The following is a 21749-nucleotide window of genomic DNA, read 5'->3' as shown; positions in this document are numbered from 1 at the left end:
TTCCAGACCCAGGGATCGAATATGCATGTCCTGTGTCCTTGTATTGCAGGCAGATTCTTTACCTCTGAAAAGGTAATAGAATGTGAATTTTCCTTCTGACTTCCAATCTGAAAAAAATTCAACTACTATTCATATAGATAAGAATACATCCAGGACTAACCATGTTTAAAATCTTGAGTGTAGCTAGATCTTGTCATATTGATAAATACATATACAAGTTTAACTTGATGTCTCTGAGAAACACAATGAATAAAGGAAAGCTAGAGAAAATTCTGAAACTATTTACTCATCTGTTCAACAAATATTTTTTTAACTTGTTCTATGTAATCAGTACTATGTGAGGCACTGGACATAGAAGGGGAAAGAAATTAGACACGGGCTTTCTGCATTAAGTTTAAAGTCAAATAGGCAAGACAGTTATTAGCAAAAAAAAAAATACAAATATATTTAAAAGCAGCTGCAAATATAAAAAGATACAGAGGGAAATAGCTGTATTACAGTACTCAAGACAAAGTTTTTAAAAATTGCTTGACATTCTCATGTATGTTACTGTGTAAAAATACACTTTGTACTTGTAAATGTAAAATGAAGTGCAAAAAGATGTCACCTTTATGAAAAGAAACAAAAGATCATAGTAAGAGAAAAAGTCAAGAAAAAGAACATTATGGACTTAATACAAAGAAATTAAAGATCAATGATGAAATAAAAATTCATACTGGAGAAAAACAGAACTGAACCAGTAATTTAGAAATGGAATCAGTAATGTATAGAACAAAAGTAAGAAATTCCCCTAGAATAAAGAGGATATGGACACAAAGATGGAAATGATAGAAATGAAGATGATAGTTTTGGAAAGCACAAAACAAAGAACATGTGGCTATCCTGAGTTTCTAAAAAGTGACCACAGAAACTAGAACCTCCAAAAATAGTCAAAAAGTGGCAGGAGAGATAGAAGTAGATGGAATATTCTAAACTATAAAAAAAATCTGTGTAGCTAGCATCACACTCAATGGTGAAACACTAAAAGTGTTTCCTTGAGATCACGAACCAGGCAAGGATGGTTGCTTTCACCATTTCTATTCAACATGATCCTATAAATTCTAGCAGAGCAATTAGGAAGACAAAAAATAAAAAAAACATTCAAATTTGAAAGGAAGAAATATAAGTATTTCTATTCACAGATAGCACATACTTGGTTAGCAAACATTTGGTCCCATCTAAAACATCATAAAATATTTGATCCATGTCAAAAGGTCCTTGACATTTCAGTTCAGTTCAGTCACTCAGTCATGTCCGACTCTTTGTGACCCCATGAATCGCAGCACGCCAGGCGTTCCTGTCCATCACCAACTCCCGGAGTTTACTCAAACTCATGTCCATCGAGTCCGTGATGCCATCCACCTGTCTTATCCTCTGTCATCCCCTTCTCCTCCTGCCCCCAATCCCTCCCAGCATCAGAGTATTTTCCAATGAGTCAACTCTTCGAATCAGGTGGCCAAAGTATTAGAGTTTCAGCTTTAGCATCAGTCCTTCCAATGAACACCCAGGACTTATCTCCTTTAGGATGGACTGGTTGGATCTCCTTGCAGTTCAAGGGACTCTCAAGAATCTTCTCGAACACCACAGTTTAAAAGCATCAATTCTTCGGTGCTCAGCTTTCTTCAAAGTCCAACTCTCACATCCATACATGACCACTGGAAAAACCATAGCCTTGACTAGATGGACCTTTGTTGGCAAAGTAATGTCTCTGCTTTTGAATATGCTATCTAGGTTGGTCATAACTTTCCTTCCAAGGAGTAAGCGTCTTTTAATTTCATGGCTGCAATCATCATCTGCAGTGATGTTGAAGCCCAAAACACAAAGTCTGACACTGTTTCCACTGTTTCTCCATATATTTCCCATGAAGTGATGGGACCAGATGCCATGATCTTAGTTTTCTGAATGTTGAGCTTTAAACCAACTTTTTCACTCTCCTCTTTCACTTTCATCAAGAGGCTTTGTAGTTCCTTTTCACTTTCTGCCATAAGGGTGGTGTCATCTGCATATCTGAGGTTATTGATATTTCTCCTGGCAATCTTGATTCCAGCTTGTGCTTCTTCCAGCCCAGCGTTTCTCATGATGTACTCTGCATAGAAGTTAAATAAGCAGGGTGACAATATACAGCCTTGACGTACTCCTTTTCCTATTTGGAACCAGTCTGTTGTTCCATGTCCAGTTCTAACTGTTGCTTCCTGACCTGCATATAGGTTTCTCAAGAGGCAGGTCAGGTGGTCTGGTATTCCCATCTCTTTCAGAATTTTCCACAGTTTATTGTGATCCACACAGTGAAAGGCTTTGGCATAGTCAATAAAGCAGAAATAGATGTTTTTCTGGAACTCTCTTGCTTTTTCCATGATCCAGCAGATGTTGGCAATCTGACCTCTGGTTTCTCTGCCTTTTCTAAAACCAGCTTGAACATCTGGAAGTTCACGGTTCACGTATTGCTGAAGCCTGGCTTGGAGAATTTTGAGCATTACTTTACTAGAGTGTGAAATGAGTGCAACTGTGTGGTAGTTTGAGCATTCTTTGGCATTGCCTTTCTTTGGGATTGGAATGAAAACTGACCTTTTCCAGTCCTGTGGCCACTGCTGAGTGTTCCAAATTTGCTGGCATATTGAGTGCAGCACTTTCACAGCATCAACTTCCAGGATTGGAAAGAGCTAAACTAGAATTCCATCATCTCCACTAGCTTTGTTCGTAGTGATGCTTTCTAAGGCCCATTTGACTTCACATTCCAGTTTGTCTGGCTCTAGGTGAGTGATCACACCATTGTGATTATTTTGGTCATGAAGATATTTTTTGTACAATTCTTCTGTATATTCTTGCCACCTCTTCTTAATATCTCCTGCTTCTCTCAGGTCCATACCATTTCTGTCCTTTATCGAGCCCATCTTTGCATGAAATGTTCCCTTGGTATCTCTAATTTTCTCGAAGAGATCTCTAGTCTTTCCCATTCTGTTGTTTTCCTCTGTTTCTTTGCATTGATCGCTGAGGAAGGCTTTCTTATCTCTCCTTGCTATTCTTTGGAACTCTGCATTCAGATGCTTATATCTTTCCTTTTCTCCTTTGCTTTTCGCTTCTCTTCTTTTCACAGCTATTTGTAAGGCCTCCTCAGACAGCCATTTTGCTTTTTTGCATTTCTTTTCCATGGGGATGGTCTTGATGCCTGTCTCCTATTACAATGTCACGAACCTCCATCCATAGTTCATCAGGCACTCTATCTATCAGACCTAGTCCCTTAAATCTATTTCTCACTCCACTGTATAGTCATAAGGGATTTGATTTAGGTCATACCTGAATGGTCTAGTGGTTTTCCCTACTTTCTTCAATTTCAGTCTGAATTTTCAAATAAGGAGTTCATGATCTGAGCCACAGTCAGCTCCTGGTCTTGTTTTTGCTGACTTCATAGAGCTTCTCCATCTTTTGTCCAAAATCTCCATAAGACTTTTGGTCTAAGCCGAAAGGGCCTTATATTTGTAGGATATTTTGTTTCTGTCCAAAACATCCATGGATGTATTTGATTCAAAAGGTCCTTGATGGTTGGTCCTGTTCAAACCATGAACCAAACCTGAGCATGAACTCATATGAACCATGAGTATATTTATGAGTAAATATACCCATAAATCCCATGGGCGGAGGAGCCTGGTAGGCTGCAGTCCATGGGCTCGCTAGGAGTCGGACATGACCGAGCAACTTCACTTTCACTTTTCACTTTCAAGCATTGGAGAAGGAAATGGCAACCCACTCCAGTGTTCTTGCCTGGAGAATCCCAGGACGGGGGAGCCTGGTGGGCTGCCGTCTATGGGGTCACACAGAGTCAGACACAACTGAAGTGACTTAGCAGCAGCAGCATACCCATAAATGGGACTGGACAAAGGAGACATTCAGCAATTTTAGGTCACTGCCCCTCTCTATTTATTTATTCTAAATGAACTAGTGAGCATTAGTTGAACATAACCTCTAAGAAACTCAAGAATATCTCGCTGTTTAAATTGATTCAAAAAATGTATACAGAAAACTACAATATGTTTAGAAATTTTCCAATGATTGGAAAATGAGGGATACTCAAGGCCTTGATTATAATCATCAAAGAGAGTTAAGAGATGCATGAACAGTTGATAAAACCCCCATCTGGTGTACCCCTTATTGTGTGTAGTCTTTAAGGTAGTGACCCCTCCCACCATGGAAGTCCAAGGAAGCAGAACAGACCTCTCCCTGCCCCTGTCCTGCTAGTAATCATGTACTTGACTTAGGTTCCCCAATCAGAAATACAGCTTCACACAAGGAACTTCAAGTCCTGAACAAGTGACTTAACCATATAGACATTACTGGAGTTCAAATTTCCTTGCAGCATAAGGAGAGCATGGGTAGGACTCTTCTTCTTTTAATATTTGCTGGTGGCTCAAATGGTAAAGTGTCTGCCTACAATGCAGTAGACCCAGGTTCAATCCCTGGGTCGGGAAGATCCCCTGGGGAAGGAAATGGAAACCCACTCCAGTACTCTTGCTTGGAAAATCCCATGGATGGAGGAGCCTGGTAGGCTACAGTCCACAGGGTCACAAAGAGTCAGACACAACTGAGCAACTTCGCTTCACTTCACTTCACATGGTAAAGAGGGCTTCCCTTATGGCTCAGCTGGTAAAGAATCTGCCTGCCATGAGGGAGACCTGGGTTCATTCCCTGGGTTGGGAAGACCACCTAGAGAAGGGAAAGGTTACCCACTCCAGTATTCTGGCCTGGAGAATTCCATGGACTGTGTAGCCCATGGGGTCACAAAGAGTCGGGCATGGCTAAGCAACTTTCACTCAGACAGTAAAGAATCTGCCTGTAATGTAGAAGACTTGGGTTTGATCCCTGGGTCAGGAAGATCACCTGGAGAAGGGAAAGGCTACCCACTCCAGTATTCTTGCCTGGAGAATTCCATGGACAGAGGCTGTAGCTGGGCTCACAGTCAGACATGACTGAGAGACTTTCATTTCAAGTTGCCTAATCCTTGTTTTTGTTCACTTTCCAGCCTATTTTTCAGCCTTTCTGTGATTCTATGAATCCCTGATTTTCATCCAGACAGCCACAGTCAATTTCTATTGCTGATGACCAAGAAGTCTATCATACCAATACAGAAAGCAAGATAACTTGTGACATACATAGAGCTATTGCTATTACAAGGACAGTTAAGAAAATATCGCTGTTACTCAATAATATGAATGTATCTAATAAGATTGAATTGTAAACACAAGAAGGTTATGACAGTAAGTTTTATATTATGTGTATTTTACCAAAATAAGAAAAAATGGAAAAAGGGGGGCAGGAGGAAATCTTGGTTTCAAAGGTATAATCATATATATCGAAACACCAAAATGTACATTTTAAATATGTGCAGGTTAAGTCAATTATGGTTCGATTAATTCATTTATAAAACAAAAAACATACCATTCCCTAATCATTTTATTCTTTAGAAAACCAAAGACTACATTGTGAAATGGATATTGACAAGGTGTGCACTGAGGAAATAAAATTTGTGTTGACCTTTGAGATCTGGACAAGAATTAAGTGCATCCAGAAACAGAAATAAAGAGAACGTTTCAAAGTGGATGTTACCAGATGAGTGTGGAAGTACAGCTGTACATAGCAGGTGTTGGGAAATGAAACTAAAGGTTAGTGTTAATGAGTCATGAGGGTGAGTATGCTGAGTGGTTATGGAAAAACCAGCTCTGGGAAATTTTGAAAATCAAAAAGAGGACTGGGTCAATGCTCTGTGGTGACCTAATTGGGAAGGAAATCCAAAGAAGAAGGGACATATGTATACGTATAGCTGATTTACTTTGTGTTAGTAGAAACTAACACAACATTGTAAAGCAACTATATGCCAATAAAATTAAAAAAAAAAAAAAGAGGATTGGGGACTTGAACGTCTATACAAGAACAAAGAAAATTGTGAATACGAATCAACATCCTAAATATGAAATTTTCAAACTAAAGAACTACACCTGCCATTATTTAAGTTTTAATAGCTATTTAACTTACACATTCCTTTGTGTTACTATTCTCTGTATGTTACTGTTCTTTTCTATGGCATATCATGTAAATGGCTTTGTTGACTCTTTCCAGTCTCCTTCTAATGTGCCTTTGTGTGCTAAAAAGTTAAAAAATGAACTTCTCAGACTCCCTTGCCATTAGTTTTCCAGGTACTGCATTCTCTCATCAGATGTATTCATGCAAGACTAGAATCTGGGTCTGAAGTAAATGGGGGAGAAGTAATATGAGACCTCCATTTTGTCAGTGGAAACTGGATCAGAGGCATCGTGGAGCTGGGTGGTTCCATTGAAGCTTCCAATTAAATAAGGTCATGGCAATGTCAGCAACTCCCTTGGCAGCCCAGTTTACGAATATGGCTCTTATAGGTGTTCCTCGAAGCTCAATCTAAAGTCTGTTTCTTGAGTCCTTCCCAAGATTCAGCAAGCCATTTTACACTCTGTAATAAATCTTGTTCTGATGAAACTAGCTCACTGGGTTCTGTTCTTGGTAACTAAAACAAATGTTTATTGTAACTGCACCAGTGTGGGAAAAAGATGTATCATGTTGTGAATAGTTTGTTAATGAAAAGCATGTTTAGGTACAAAAACAGTAACTTACCTCTTTCTTTCAAAATTGTGAAATATTAAAATTCACAATATTATCACACTCAGTGACTCTCTGTGCCCTTAATGAAAGTGATTTTCATTTTATTCAGCACAGAGTATCAAAGCTAAAAGAGTATTTTATTCAGCACAGAGTATCAAAGCTAAAAGAGTAAGTATGACATATGTATCTTGTTTCGCTTTTCTAAAATATTTCTCTTGATTAATTAGAAAAGTATGCTGCTAAGTCGCTTCAATTGTGTCCGACTCTGTGTGACCCCATAGAAGGCAGCCCACCAGGCTCCCCTGTCCGCAGGATTCTCCAGGCAAGAACACTGGAGTGGGTTGCCATTTCCTTCTCCAATGCATGAAAGTGAAAAGTGAAAGTGAAGTCACTCAGTCGTGCCCGACCCCCAGCGACCCCATGGACTGCAGCCCACCAGGCTCCTCCGTCCATGGGATTTTCCAGGCAAGAGTACTAGAGTGGGGTGCCATTGCCTTCTCCGAAATTAGAAAAGTATAAGGTGATTAATCCTGATCAGGAAATATTTGTTTGGCAGAAGTGAGTCTCAGTCTTATTCAAAATGTTCTTTAATATATGCTAAAATTCACTCTTGCAATGATAAATTTCACCAAGAAAATTCTATGATGTTATTAATATGATGAGGGTTTTTTGTTATGTAGCCTATTTGCAGAGTTGACTCAAGAATTTAAATAAAGTTGTTTTCTTCTATAACAAAAGTAAAACAGATTGCTAGATTACTCATAGTAGCAAAAATACATTTGTTTGATGAAACAGTGATTTGTTTTTAATAAACAAAGCATTCAAGTGGTTAACAAGTTGAAATAATAACACTACTTGGTTGTTGTCATTGTTTTTAAAAAGATTCTGAGTGTGTGTGTATGTGTTTCATCCAGTATATCAAAGCTATTGGCTTTTTCTCTAATATATGGTAAATATTAGGTATGTGTATACAGTGGTTTGCATCCTGTGCCTAGGAAAGCATAAAAAACTGATTTTAGCATGCTTCTGCCCTTAGCAGCAGAGTATAATTATTTTTAACAGAAATTATAACCACAATAAGGTACCATTTCGCTCCAGTCAGAATGGCTGCGATCCAAAAGTCTACAAGCAATAAATGCTGGAGAGGGTGTGGAGAAAAGGGAACCCTCTTACACTGTTGGTGGGAATGCAAACTAGTACAGCCACTATGGAGAACAGTGTGGAGATTCCTTAAAAAACTGGAAATAGAACTGCCATATGACCCAGCAATCCCACTGCTGGGCATACACACTGAGGAAACCAGAAGGGAAAAAGACACGTGTACCCCAATGTTCATCACAGCACTGTTTATAATAGCCAGGACATGGAAGCAACCTAGATGTCCATCAGCAGAGGAATGGATAAGAAAGCTGTGGTACATACACACAATGGAGTATTACTCAGCCATTAAAAAGAATATATTTGAATCAGTTCTAATGAGGTGGATGAAACTGGAGCCTATTATACAGAGTGAAGTAAGCCAGAAAGAAAAACACCAATACAGTATACTAATGCATATATATGGAATTTAGAAAGATGGTAACAATAACCCTGTATACGAGACAGCAAGAGACACAGATGTATAGAACAGTCTTTTGGACTCTGTGGGAGAGGGAGAGGGTGGGATGATTTGGGAGAATGGCACTGAAACATGTATAACATCATATATGGAACAAGTCGCCAGTCCAGGTTTGATGCACGGTACTGGATGCTTGGGTCTGGTGCACTGGGATGACCCAGAGGGATGGTATGGGGAGGGAGGACGGAGGAGGGTTCAGGATGGGGAACACATGTATACCTGTGGTGGATTCATTTTGATATATGGCAAAACCAGTACAATATTATAAAGTTAAAAAAAAAAAAAAAAAAAGCTTGAGTCCTCCTCCCAGCAACTCACCCCCACCCCAAACCTGGAAATAAAAATCTAGCATTTCTAAAGTGAAGACGTCTCTTCCTATAGATGCTGAAAATGTGAATTAATTCTAAAAATTAATTGCAAAATTATTTTGATAGCATCAAAAATGTTAAGTACATCTAAAAGGTCACACTTTTTATTGTTTGTAAAAAAAAATGGCTGTCAAAATTAAAATTTAATACTAAGAATAAAAAAAAACAAATGAAAAAAATAAAATAAAAATAAAATAAAATACTCTGTCAAAAAAAAAGAAATTATAAAACTGAACATTAGTGCACTGTGCACATTTCAGATTTACAAGCCTATATCAATGTACATATATTGCTTGTAGATGCAGTAGAAAAAATCTTTCCCACCACCTGTCTCTGTTTTCACTTGTTTAAACAGTAGCTCTGCAAATTCTAGTAAGGTCATACTAACATTTCTCTATGCACTGTCATGTCAGTCATGAAGCATTTAACATATTTCTATTGATTTAAATATTAAGCACCTTACTTATCTTGAGATATTATGCTTTTATAATGTTTTCAGCAAATACACCAATGGATGTTGAGCAGATAAAACCTTAAAAATATGAACTTGTAAGCAGAAATAAGCCAAACCAAAAGTCAATTTGATAAAGTATTTACGAGGTCCCTGCTATGCACATTGCATTGATTTAGATCTGTGGATGCATAAAGATTCATCTAACCAGCACAAAAGAGAATGATGGAAAAAGAGAAAACGTATTGCTTCTAAATCTGAGCATACTTCAAGTCCATGGTTGAATTTTTCATACCATGAGCTCTGCATCTGGGCCTCAGAGACATTTCCAAATACTCTCAGAAAAGGGGACAAAATGCAGTCATTCTGACCTTAGATACCTAACTGCCTGATTCTCTTCTTGTAAAATCCTTTTTTATTCTGAAGGTGAGTCTGCTTCCTGGAATTTATGCTAAAATGCAATTTGGAGTTCTTAAAAACATAATCTCCTTAACTTAAACATTTTGCATTTGCATGAGACACCAGGGAATATGAAATGATGCACTAATTGAAACATGACTTAATAAGCAGTCCATGAAACCAGGAGAGCCCCTGAACTGTAATCCCAGCTTGGATACCACTTGCTGTGTTTCTTTGGTTTAATTGAATAATACACCAGAATTTTAGTTCCCCTATTTGTTGAAAGAAATAAACAGTGAAGGTGCCAGTCACTGAAAAATAGAATAAATTAGAGTTATTTTTTGCCATTTTGTGAGGATGAACTAAATATTTAAGTCACGGTTTACAGCCTAAAAAACCTCTTCCACAGTGAAAAAGCCTACCAAAATCTATAGATTATGTCTTGGTTGTTTATTACTGATTACTCAACCTTAGCTGTTGCATATTTATTTAATGGCGTAATATGCTAATTGATAAGTCAACTAATTAAAATGGTATGAGCCCCTTAAAAAGAGGCAAATCTGCACGTACTGATAGGAAAAAAATCTCCAAATGTGTTGCTATGTGCAAAATATCTAGGTACAATGCAGTGTAACATATTCTATGAATTGTGCTTTAAAGGAGATGAGAGAAACAGTAAGAGGGAAAGAGAAATTGATTCTGACCCAGCCACAAGGTGATAAGTTTCTGAGTGTTTAAGACAGTCATGTTATCCTCATAAATACAGCACCTGGTTTAAATCAGATGGTAAATAAGTGCATATGTATACTGCGACTACCATCTCTAGGATGTCATTTAGACATTTCACAAGTAAAGTAAATATATTTATACCCAAAATTAACAAAGATTTTATAAACTCTTTTTTAAGGAGTTCTGAAATTATAAGCCAGCAAATTAGTGAACTAGAAAGAAAAAGATTAAGTAAACTGCACCATAACCACTTACTGAAATATTGTGTAACTATTAAAAACTAGTTTTAAAGACCATGTAATAAGTAATCAATAAAATATATATGGTAGGAAGTTAAATGAAAAATTAAGTATCCGTTTAAATAATATGCATTTACCTATGACCCAACAATTCTACTTCAAGGTACACGGCCAACAAAAATGTATACATATGCATTCACTAAAAGACAGGGGTAATAATTTCCAGAGCAACCTTATTTGTAATCACCAAAAACTATTTATTCATTCTGCTACTGATGGACAAGGAAACATCCTTTGGCACCATCACATTTATTTTCTTACTGTAATAATTTTCATAAGAAATATTCTATTGCCAACCTTTGAAGCACAAAATAAGAGACTAGAAATCATTTCGATTAGAACTCATACAGAAAAATAATAAATAGCAGTTGAAAAAAATCTTAAAAGTATCATGATGCTTAAAAGATTGCCGTACAGCTGGACACAGCAGTTGACTGAGTGCCCATCTGACCAGCTATAGTGGGCTGCAGCTCTCTTTTCTGCCAGTGGAGGCGGGAGCAGAAGGCAGGTGTGTCTTTTCACAGTAGTCTGTGCACAGCTCTCTGCTACACTCTGGGAAACGACACTTCAATGAAAGAACAGCCTTTAGCTTCAGACATTAGAGTCACCAGGAGCCAGGAGCCATCAGCAATAGCAGGGAAAAGTGAGGTAGGAAAGCCCTGGCTAGAGACGATGCTGGCAGGAGAGGGCGAAAAATGACTGCAGGGTCAGCGGGAGCCAGAGATGGCAGTAGGAGCCACAGGAAGAGATGCTGTGAGCTGTTCACTTGGTATAATGACTGCCCCAAGGTGAATGCATAAAAGTATCAAATCATGACATCTCATTATAGGCTGGCTTTAGTGTCAGCCCTCAGTCAGCATGACTGACTGACACAAGCTAAAAATAAAACCAATAATAAAAATTTCCATTCCCTTGGTCTCTGACACCTCAGAGTGGTAACTGCTTATGGAAGGGACAGCTGCAGCCTTTGACAGCCTCAATTACTTCAAATAATAGTGTCACTTAACAACTAGTTTAAATAGTTTGAAGATTCCGGCAGTAACTACTTCAAAATAAAACCCTGCCTCAGGTTTTTTTCGTTTTCTCTTAATAATACAACCAGTAGAGAACAGACTAGCTAAAAGGCTAACCCTGAAAAGACCATCAGAGAACATTTGGAAGCTCTCAAATGTTCAGGCACATCCCCAGGCTCTTTGTCCCTCCCATCAGAAGGCCAGGGCTTTTCTGGCTTCTCTCTGGAAAACAGTTTGCGGAAAGCAACTAATAATGTCTGTTGTTCACAAACATCATCTGTTCCTCATATATGAATATCATAATTCCTCGACGGTTTCATGCAAAGTTCTCCATGATCACTCACTACAACCAATAAACCCCAGCTCAGAAATCTGGATCTCTCCTAGGATAAAGGTTGCCCTACTTCATATTTAGAGAGTGAAATAAGAAAAAAAATTGCACATTTAAATTCAACTGATGTTAAAAGGATTTGCTTGTCCGAGAATTAAACATATTATGAGATTTAAATCGCCATTACTCACAAAATAATCTCTTTGGAAAATTAACCCAAGGCTGAAAATTTAGGTTGGAAATCATTTAAAGGAGAGGATTCTATAAGATACTATAGTCCTTCAAGGACAGGTTTTTAGCATTATGTACTAATAACCTGAAGCTTAAGTGTATTTTTCAGTGTCTGAATTTTCAGTCTTCCATTCAATAAACATAGCTCAGGACCTACAACTTATAAGAAAATGTGCTAGTATTAAAGCAGATAGAAAGACAAACTAGAAGCAATCAAAGACTCTATGCATTTATAATCTAATAAGGAAACTGACATACATGATAATTCCAAGGAATATGTGAGTTTAGGATTGAATGACTTCTATGGGCTTGGCATTGTAGCAGCAGATGTCAAGTATACACACCAATACTCGGGATTTGGGGAGCTCACAGTATAATGAAAAGGGCAGATATACAAATAAGTTATAAAACAACATGATATAAGGGCTAAAGCAGGGGTACATAAAATCTGTGCTATAAAAGCATACAGAAGGACATGGTTAATTGAGCCAGCTGGGGAAATCAAAGAGAATTCATTACTTCTGGCCCTTGGCAGCTGAATTGGGTTTTGAAGGATGGGTAGAATTTCACCAGGAAGAGAATGGGATTAATGACAGAGGGGGTAATCCAAGCAAAATGGACAACAGACACAAATAAGACACAAATGTGAAAAACTGGGTTTATTGACTGTGATCCAGTTTTCGCCTGTTGTCCTGACACAATTTTTTAGTTCAGTTCAGTTGCTCAGTTGTGTCTGACTCTTTGTGACCCCATGTATTGCAGCACTCCAGGCCTCCCTGTCCATCACTAACTCCTGGAGTTTACCCAAACCCATATCCGTCGAGTCAATGATGCCATCCAATCATCTCATCCTCTGTCGTCCCCTTCTCCTCCTGCCCTCAATCTTTCCCAGCATCGGGGTCTTTTCAAATGAGTCAGCTCTTCACATCAGGTGGCCAAAGTATTGGAGTTTCAGCTTCAACATTAGTCCTTCCAATGAACACCCAGGACTGATCTCCTTTAGGATGGACTGGTTGGATCTCCTTGCTGTCCAAGGGACTCTCAAGAGTCTTCTCCAACACCACAGTTCAAAAGCAGCAATTCTTCAGCACTCAGCTTTCTTTATAGACCAACTCTCACATCCATATATGACTACTGGAAAAACCATAGCCTTGACTAGAAGGACCTTTGTTGGCAAAGCAATGTCTTTGCTTTTTAATATGCTGTCTAGGTTGGTCATAACTTTCCCTCTGAGGAACAAGCATATTTTAATTTCATGGCTGCAGTCACCATCTGCAGTAAATTTGGAGGAACCAAGGTATTAATTAATGGAGAAGAAAACCTAGGTTCTGCAAAATCAGTAAGTCCTTGAAGACTAATCAACAAAAGAAGACAGCCTTTATTCTCATTTCCCACTGATGTGCTATGTGACTTCAGTCTTGTCCAACTCTTTGTGATCCTATGGACTGTAGCCCACCAGGTTCCTCTGAGTGGGTTGCCACTTCCACCTCCAGGGGATCTTCCTGACCCAGGATTCAAATCCAATTCTCTTAGGTCCCCAGGATTGGCAGGCGGGTCCTTTACCACTAGCATCACCTGAGAAACCTCAAAAATTACCACTTAGGTTTCTTTTGAGCTGTTGGAGGTATTCCTTCAAACTAGAAATTTTGTTCTTGTTTAGCTGTTACGTCATGTCCAACTCTTTGTGACCCATGGACTGTAGCCTGCCAGGCTCCTCTGTCCATGGGATTTTCAAATAAGAATACTGGAATGAGTTGCCATTTCCACCTCCAGGGGATCTTCCCAACACAGGGATGGAATCCATGTCTCTTACATCTCCTGCATTAGCAGGCAGGTTCTTTACCACTAGTACCACCTGGGAAACTCATTTCCCACTGAAACTGTTTCTAAACCTTCAAGCCCCAACCATAAATACTAGACTCCAGGTGAGCGTCTAGGAACATGTCCACTAAACTGCCTGATTCTAGCTCCAAGATTTTCTCCATCTCTCTTTTGTATGTTTAATATCTCCCCTTGTCTACATTAACTTATGGATATATCATTTTACCCATCTCAAAAAAAACTATCCCCCTTATGTATGTTCCCATTTCCCTATGCCCATCCTCTCTACATGTCTTGTAGGACTGCATTACATTCAGCACCCCCAGCTTTCTACTGTCCCTGCTACTAAGCAAATAAAACTAACCACCACAATAATCACTAACATGGATTAAGCACTTACTAGGTTTCAGGCATGATGCTTTATACACTGTGTCATCAAAAACTCATAGTACAGGTACTATTATTATTCCTTCTCTACTTACGAGAAGATATTTACTGAATGAAGCCTGAGGAAATAAGGCTTAGAGAAGGACTCAAAAAGAGCTACTTTCTGAGGAACATCACCTGTACACTGATGAGTCGTAATATAAACAATTCCAGAACTGGCTGCTCCTTCCTGAGCTCCAGAGCCATGTTCTGAACATCCTGCATGACATTTCCATTTGAATAATCTACTGAAAACCCAAACTCTATATGCACAGAACTGAACCTATAATCTCTCCCTTGAATATATCTGCTGGTAATCTATACTAGGTTCCTGAGACTGACTCTTGATTCTTCCTTCTTCATCTTCTGTCCTTCTTCAACCACCACCATTAACTGCTCACCATGTCCCATGAAATGCACTTCCAAAATCTTCAATTCATGTCTTCCTTCCCCTACACTGCCCAAATCCAGCTCTACGTGGTTTCTTAACTATAACATCACAATTGCTACACACTTCAAATTCTGAACCACTTCATCCCTCCTCAACACACTAATCACAGCCATCTTCCCTACACAGATGGCTATGTCTATAGACTTCATACACAGCTCTGATCATCCCCATGCTTCAAACTTTCATGGACTCAAAGCTTAGCTCAAATGTTATTTCCTTTTTGAAAACTTCTGACTGTGCTCCCCACTCAAAGGAGAATTCGTCATCTCTACCTTTAGAGAGTTTCCTTCTTTTTGTTCATATGCTAGGATAGTGTTTCTCACATTTTAATATGTGGTTGTACATGTTATGTCTCAGGCTTCCCAGGTGGCTCAGTGGTGAAGAATCCACCTTCAGTGCAGGAAACGTGAGTTCAATCCCTGGGTGAGTCAGGCAGATGCCCTGGAGAAGGAAATGGCAATCCACTCCAGTATTCTTGCCTGAGAAATCCCATAGACAGAGGAGCCTGGAGGGCTACAGTCCATGGGGTCACAAAGAGTCAAACGTGACTTAGCAGCCAAAGAACAACAGTGTTATATTTCTGTCCTCTCAGCCCAGATTGCCTTCGTGGTAGGATCTGGACTTACCCACCTTTGCATACCCAGCATCAAGATAGTGCTGTACGCCCATGTTAGATAAATATTTATCTAATTAATCGATTTAGAAATGAGGGATGATAACCATACAGTATAATGTCTATGTGCTGAAACAAGCTCTAACCACATCCTTTTCCAAATATGAGGACATTAATGAGACATTTTACTACAAAAATCTCACTAGAAGGAAAACAGTAGTGAGAAACAGTGTCTAGTAGTCCTAGTCCGAAGCAGATGTCAAATTTCATAGAAACTTTGCACAAAACATTTGTTCAGATCAGGTTTGTAGTCTGTAAAGATGCAGAGGTCAGATAACTAGCAGATTAATTTCTCGATGCACTGCCATTTTGAAGACTTATCTGAACATTTCTAAGGTTTCTTCTTCCCATCTTCCTCTGCTTTATCCTTTACACCCCCATCATTGAGGATGTTAATAGCCTTTAAAGAAATCAATATCCTGCCATGGGGCTTTTCACAAGGAGCACAGCGCAGTTCTAGCAGGTGAGTCATTACAGCACTGGCTATGGAAACAGCTGCAAACCTTTTTCAGGGATATCAGCTGGTTTGCAAAAGGGCACAATGTGGCCTTAAGATGAAACTGAATGCAAAGTCAAAATTAATTTAACTTATATTTTATTTATGATTCAATGAATTAATAATCAAGGATATTTGCATGGGCAAGTTTTTTAAGCAGTATCTTTTGATTGAATTAGTATTTCCCTCCACAAGATACTTAAAATACTAGCATAATAGAGCATATTGGAATAAAATCTAAAGCTCAATTTGTGAAAATTCTTTATATCTTAGGCAGGTGTTACGAATCCAAATTTGTGAGTAGGTAGCAAGTGATGCCACATTACCTTATATGGGATAAAGCTCATCCATAACAAACTGTTTTAATGAAATTTTCCTTTACTAAAATTGTATTACAAGTGTGGGACATATTGACCTAAATGTCTGATCTAAATCAATATCCTTAAGTATTATTTTTCTAACTATGTCCAAGAAGCCTTTTCAAGTAAGAATCTACTCAGGTTCAAGACTGATAAAGAAAGTAGGAATAAACACTATTTTGGTACCAAGAAACTGAGAGGCATAACCCAAGTGGTTCCACATTTCCCAAAGGAGTTAACTATTACTACTAATGAATTTAAAGTCTCCTTGAGCTACCCCTAACCTTTCATTCCTATGTGACATGTATACATCCAGATCTTTCCTTGCAATTATTTTCATGTATTTCATATGAAGAAACAAATAACTGTGTCTGAGGCCTGTATACCATGCCAATCACATTATTCTGCAACTTATTTTCATCTGTCTGTGGTTAAAAATAGACAGCCTAGGGTCAAACCACAACTCGGCCAATTTACCACCTGTGTGACCTCAAACAAGCTACTTACTCTCCTTCCTGCTTCAGTGTTTCTATTTGAGAGTTGGGGATAATAAATATTACCTCCCTCCTAGGATTTTGTAAGGTTTAAATGTAAATCCTTTAGAGTAATGCTTGATACACAGCATAAACTCTATATGTGTTAGCTTATTGGTATTATCAGATGCTAGTCTCTCCCTTAAACTTCTCAATTTTTTAACGTTATTCCAAATTCTGGAGATTGCCAGGAGAAATATCAATAACCTGAGATATGCAGATGACACCACCCTTATGGCAGAAAGTGAAGAGGAACTACAAAGCCTCTTGATGAAGGTGAAAGAGGAGAGTGAAAAAGTTGGCTTAAAGCTCAACATTCAGAAAACGAAGATCATGGCATCTGGTCCCATCACTTCATGGGAAATAGATGGGGAAACAGTGGAAACAGTGTCAGACTTTATTTTTTGTGGCTCCAAAATCACTGCAGATGGTGACTGCAACCATGAAATTAAAAGATGCTTACTCCTTGGAAGGAAAGTTATGACCATCCTAGATAGCATATTGAAAAGTAGAGATATTACTTTGCCAACAAAGGTCCATCTAGTCAAGGCTATGGTTTTTCCAGTGGTCATGTATGGATATGAGAGTTGGACTGTGAAGAAAGCTGAGTGCCAAAGAATTGATGGTTTTGAACTGTGGTGTTGGAGAAGACTCTTGAGAGTCCCTTGGACTGCAAGGAGATCCAACCAGTCCATCCTAAAGGAGATCAGTCCTGGGTGTTCTTTGGAAGGAATGATGCTAAAGCTGAAACTCCAATACTTTGGCCACCTGATTCGAAGAGTTGACTCATTGGAAAAGACTCTGATGCTGGGAGGGATTGGGGGCAGGAGGAGAAGGGGATTACAGAGGATAAGATGGCTGGATGGCATCACCTACTCGATGGACATGAGTTTGGATGAACTCCGGGAGTTGGTGATGGACAGGGGAGGCCTGGTGTGCTGCAATTCATGGGGTCGCAAAGACTCAGACACGACTGAGCGACTGAACTGAACTGAAGATACTAAAAGAAATCATGGTTTATGATAAATTCGTATTTGTTTTCATATAAAAAGATTTTTATGAAATATTCATGTAGAATCAAAGCTTATGCTATTTAAGGAAATACAAAGATAGGTATACATTGCAATAATTTTAATAAAGATAATATAGGAAAAATTATAGTGCCATATGTTAAACAAGTCTAAACATCTTGATAATACGTGCTATTCATTTCAGTTCAGTTCAGTCGTTCAGTCGTGTCCGACTCTTTGCGACCCCATGCATCCCAGCACGCCAGGCCTCCCTGTCCATCACCAACTCCCAGAGTTCACTCAGACTCACATCCATCGAGTCGGTGATGCCATCCAGCCATCTCATCCTCTGTAATCCCCTTCTCCTCCTGCCCCCAATCCCTCCCAGCATCAGAGTCTTTTCCAATGAGTCAACTCTTCGAATCAGGTGGCCAAAGTATTAGAGTTTCAGCTTTAGCATCAGTCCTTCCAATGAACACCCAGGACTTATCTCCTTTAGGACGGACTGGTTGGATCTCCTTGCAGTCCAAGGGACTCTCAAGAGTCTTCTCCAACACCACAGTTCAAAACCATCAATTCTTTGGCACTCAGCTTTCTTCACAGTCCAACTCTCATATCCATACATGACCACTGGAAAAACCATAGCCTTGACTAGATGGACCTTTGTTGGCAAAGTAATATCTCTACTTTTCAATATGCTATCTAGGATGGTCATAACTTTCCTTCCAAGGAGTAAGCATCTTTTAATTTCATGGTTGCAGTCACCATCTGCAGTGATTTTGGAGCCACAAAAAATAAAGTCTGACACTGTTTCCACTGTTTCCCCATCTATTTCTCATGAAGTGATGGGACCAGATGCCATGATCTTCGTTTTCTGAATGTTGAGCTTTAAGCCAACTTTTTCACTCTCCTCTTTCACCTTCATCAAGAGGCTTTGTAGTTCCTCTTCACTTTCTGCCATAAGGGTGGTGTCATCTGCATATCTCAGGTTATTGATATTTCTCCCGGCAATCTTGATTCTAGCTTGTGCTTCTTCCAGGCCAGTGTTTACATACTGCATGAGAATTGTTTAATGCCCACATTATATACTGTTTGTAAAGTATGTGTTTAATCTGCACACAGAACTAGAGTTTAATTTGTATTTTAAAATTAAAATCAATTATGTAAAAATTTTCTCTGGTAAAATCTATTATTTACCAGAAACCATAACTATGTAATTCAATTAAAATACTCCTCATCTAGTGAATTTTAATGTGTATGTGCTGCATATACATTACCTTGTGGAGTAAAGTTTTCATTTAATCAGGGTTTAAGAAAGCATGTAAATATATTCATTCCCACATAAAATGTTTGAAAGAAGAGACATATGTATATCTCATTAAGAAGCAATGGCTATGGTGTCTATGAGTTTCTGAAAGCTGAAGTATTTTGAGATACATTTTTCTGAAAGATAATAAAAAATTTTGAATGAAGTCAAGAAAATAATATTCATTGTTATGAAGTTACCAATCTTGTTGGGATACCAATAATGTGAATCAATTGCCTGAAATTTACAAACCTCAAAAGTATCAGCACCAATTTTCAGGAGCAAGCCATTTTAGCACAAAACACATGTAAGTGTGATCAAGTAATTCATCTTTAGGATTTCCAGGGTTTTTTTTTAATATTTGAAAAGAAGTAAAGTTTGCATATGATTTCAGTTCAGTTCAGTCGCTCAGTCATGTCCAATTCTTTGCAGCCCCATGGACTGCAGCACTCCAGGCTTCCCTCTCCATCCCCAACTCCCAGAGCTTACCCAAACTCATGTCCATTCAGTTGGTGATACCATCCAACAACCTCACCCTCTGTTGTCCCCTTCTCCTCCCAACTTCAATCTTTCCCAGCATCAGGGTCTTTTCAAATGAGTCAGCTCTTCGCATCAGGTGGCTAAAGTATTGGAGTTTCAGCCTCAACATCAGTCCTTCCAATGAACACTCAGGACTGATCTCCTTTAGGATGGACTGGTTGGCTCTCCATGTTGTCCAAGGGACTCTCAAGAGCCTTCTCCAATACCACAGTTCAAAAGCATCAATTCTTCCATACTCAGCTTTATTTATAGTCCAATTCTCACATCCATACATGACTACTGGAAAAACCATAGCTTTGACTATTCATATGATTAGCTACTATTAATTACAGATTATTTTTATTTACCATCTCAAAATATTTTAGAAAATGGATGATAGCTATTCAGAACCTCCTTTATTTATCTAATTCCACTTTTTATGCTATCAATGTTCTCCTTATAAAATGCTATAATGAAATAAGTTCATATTAGAACATTAGGTGGCTTTATAAATAGCTACTTTCTCAGTTGTCAGTTTGGAGGACAAGCCAGGTACCAAATTACATTTTTTATTATGCTTATTTTCTTATAAGACCCAAACTTACATTTCAGTGACTTTTCTTCGAACTTACTACTACTGAATCACAAAATGTTATCTTTGTCCTTAAGACCATGACAGAGAAATTTATCTGCATTCAGATTGCCTACTGGTTTGCAGTATTTCAATAATAAAACAGCAGGATTGAAGGCTCATGATGAGAAATCTGACTAATTACCTGTTAGATGATAGATGGTTGTAACTCGGCAGTGCCAGTCACTGAAAACAAAACACTTCAAGATATCAATCAGCTTCCTGACAAATCTAATTTCCCTCACATTCAGTGGACAATAAATGGGAATTTTACCTCTACATCTACATAGCAAGGTCTTAACTTTAAAATATGCCAAAGATATTTTAATAAAGTACAGATTTTTAAAAGTAAATTAGTATTTATTTACCTGACATATTCATATTTCAATCTCACAGCTTTTAAATAGATAGATGGTGGAAATAATTAACATTGTAAATCTGTATTGTATTCCATTGAGAAGGGCAAAATGTACTTAATAGTAGTTTTCCTATTTTCTTTCTGCATTTACATTTAACTCAAATTATTCATAACAACTCTAATGACTACGTTCACGCCCTTTTTTTTTTAATTTTGTGGTAAATGAGTTGGATGTACATTCTACCTGAGATTCAAAAAGCAGAATGTCCCAATTAACACTGCCACATACCAGCATGTGGGCAGAGTTAAAGCAAAGAGGGACTGAAGCATTGAAGTTGAATCTAGGCCCAGAGAAACACCCCTTTCCTCCTTATGAGGAGTGACTGCACAGTCAACATCTGGAATTGATGCTTAATTCTAATAAGGTATAACCGTCAACATCTTCAGTTCAGTTCAGTCGCTCAGTCGTGTCCAACTCTTTGAGACCCCATGAATCACAGCACGCCAGGCCTCCCTGTCCATCACCAACTCCCGGAGTTCACTCAAACTCACGTCCGTCGAGTTGGTGATGCCATCCAGCCATCTCATCCTCTGTTGTCCCCGTCTCTTGCTGTCCCCAATCCCTCCCAGCATCAGAGTATTTTCCAATGAGTCAACTCTTCGAATCAGGTGGCCAAAGTACTGGAGTTTCAGCTTTAGCATCATTCCCTCCAAAGAAATCCCAGGGCTGATCTCCTTCAGAATGGACTGGTTGGATCTCCTTGCAGTCCAAGGGACTCTCAAGAGTCTTCTCCAACACCACAGTTCAAAAGCATCAATTCTTTGGTGCTCAGCTTTCTTCACAGTCCAACTCTCATATCCATACATGACCTTATTCCATGATTAAAAATAAGAAAATTAAAGGTGGCAGGAGAATGGAAAAAAGAAGAGAGAGTACTTCCGATTTATTGAATAAAAATGAACCTGTAGGCAAAGTTGGAAAAGTTTGATAGTGAATAGTCTGAAATCAAGCATTTTCAAAGGTTGTTAGTGGGAAGATATGTTGACGCAACTTCATTGAAGGACAA

The 21749-nt window shown here is 38.6% G+C and overlaps 1 long non-coding RNA gene across 4 annotated transcripts in view; it reads right to left on the bottom strand.

Annotated features, from left to right (window-relative positions):
* The window catches only part of LOC147379267 (uncharacterized), a 166060-nt gene that overhangs the window by 116848 nt on the left and 27463 nt on the right, over positions 1-21749 (bottom strand). The window contains exon 3 of one of the 4 annotated variants that reach the window (XR_015132690.1): positions 20816-21552. The exons of the other annotated variants lie outside the window; for them this stretch is intronic. This is a non-coding gene — a long non-coding RNA (uncharacterized LOC147379267). Of the gene's footprint in view, positions 1-20815; positions 21553-21749 lie in introns of those variants that run through there. 4 annotated transcript variants of the gene reach the window in all.

Source organism: Bos grunniens, chromosome 1 (genome assembly GCF_055505025.1).
Source record: "Bos grunniens cultivar Pamir isolate PY7600 chromosome 1, Bosgru_T2T1.0, whole genome shotgun sequence".
Classification (NCBI taxonomy): Eukaryota; Metazoa; Chordata; class Mammalia; order Artiodactyla; family Bovidae; genus Bos; species Bos grunniens.
Note: the sequence above shows the minus strand (reverse complement) of the source record. Positions and strands in the feature narration are given on the sequence as shown.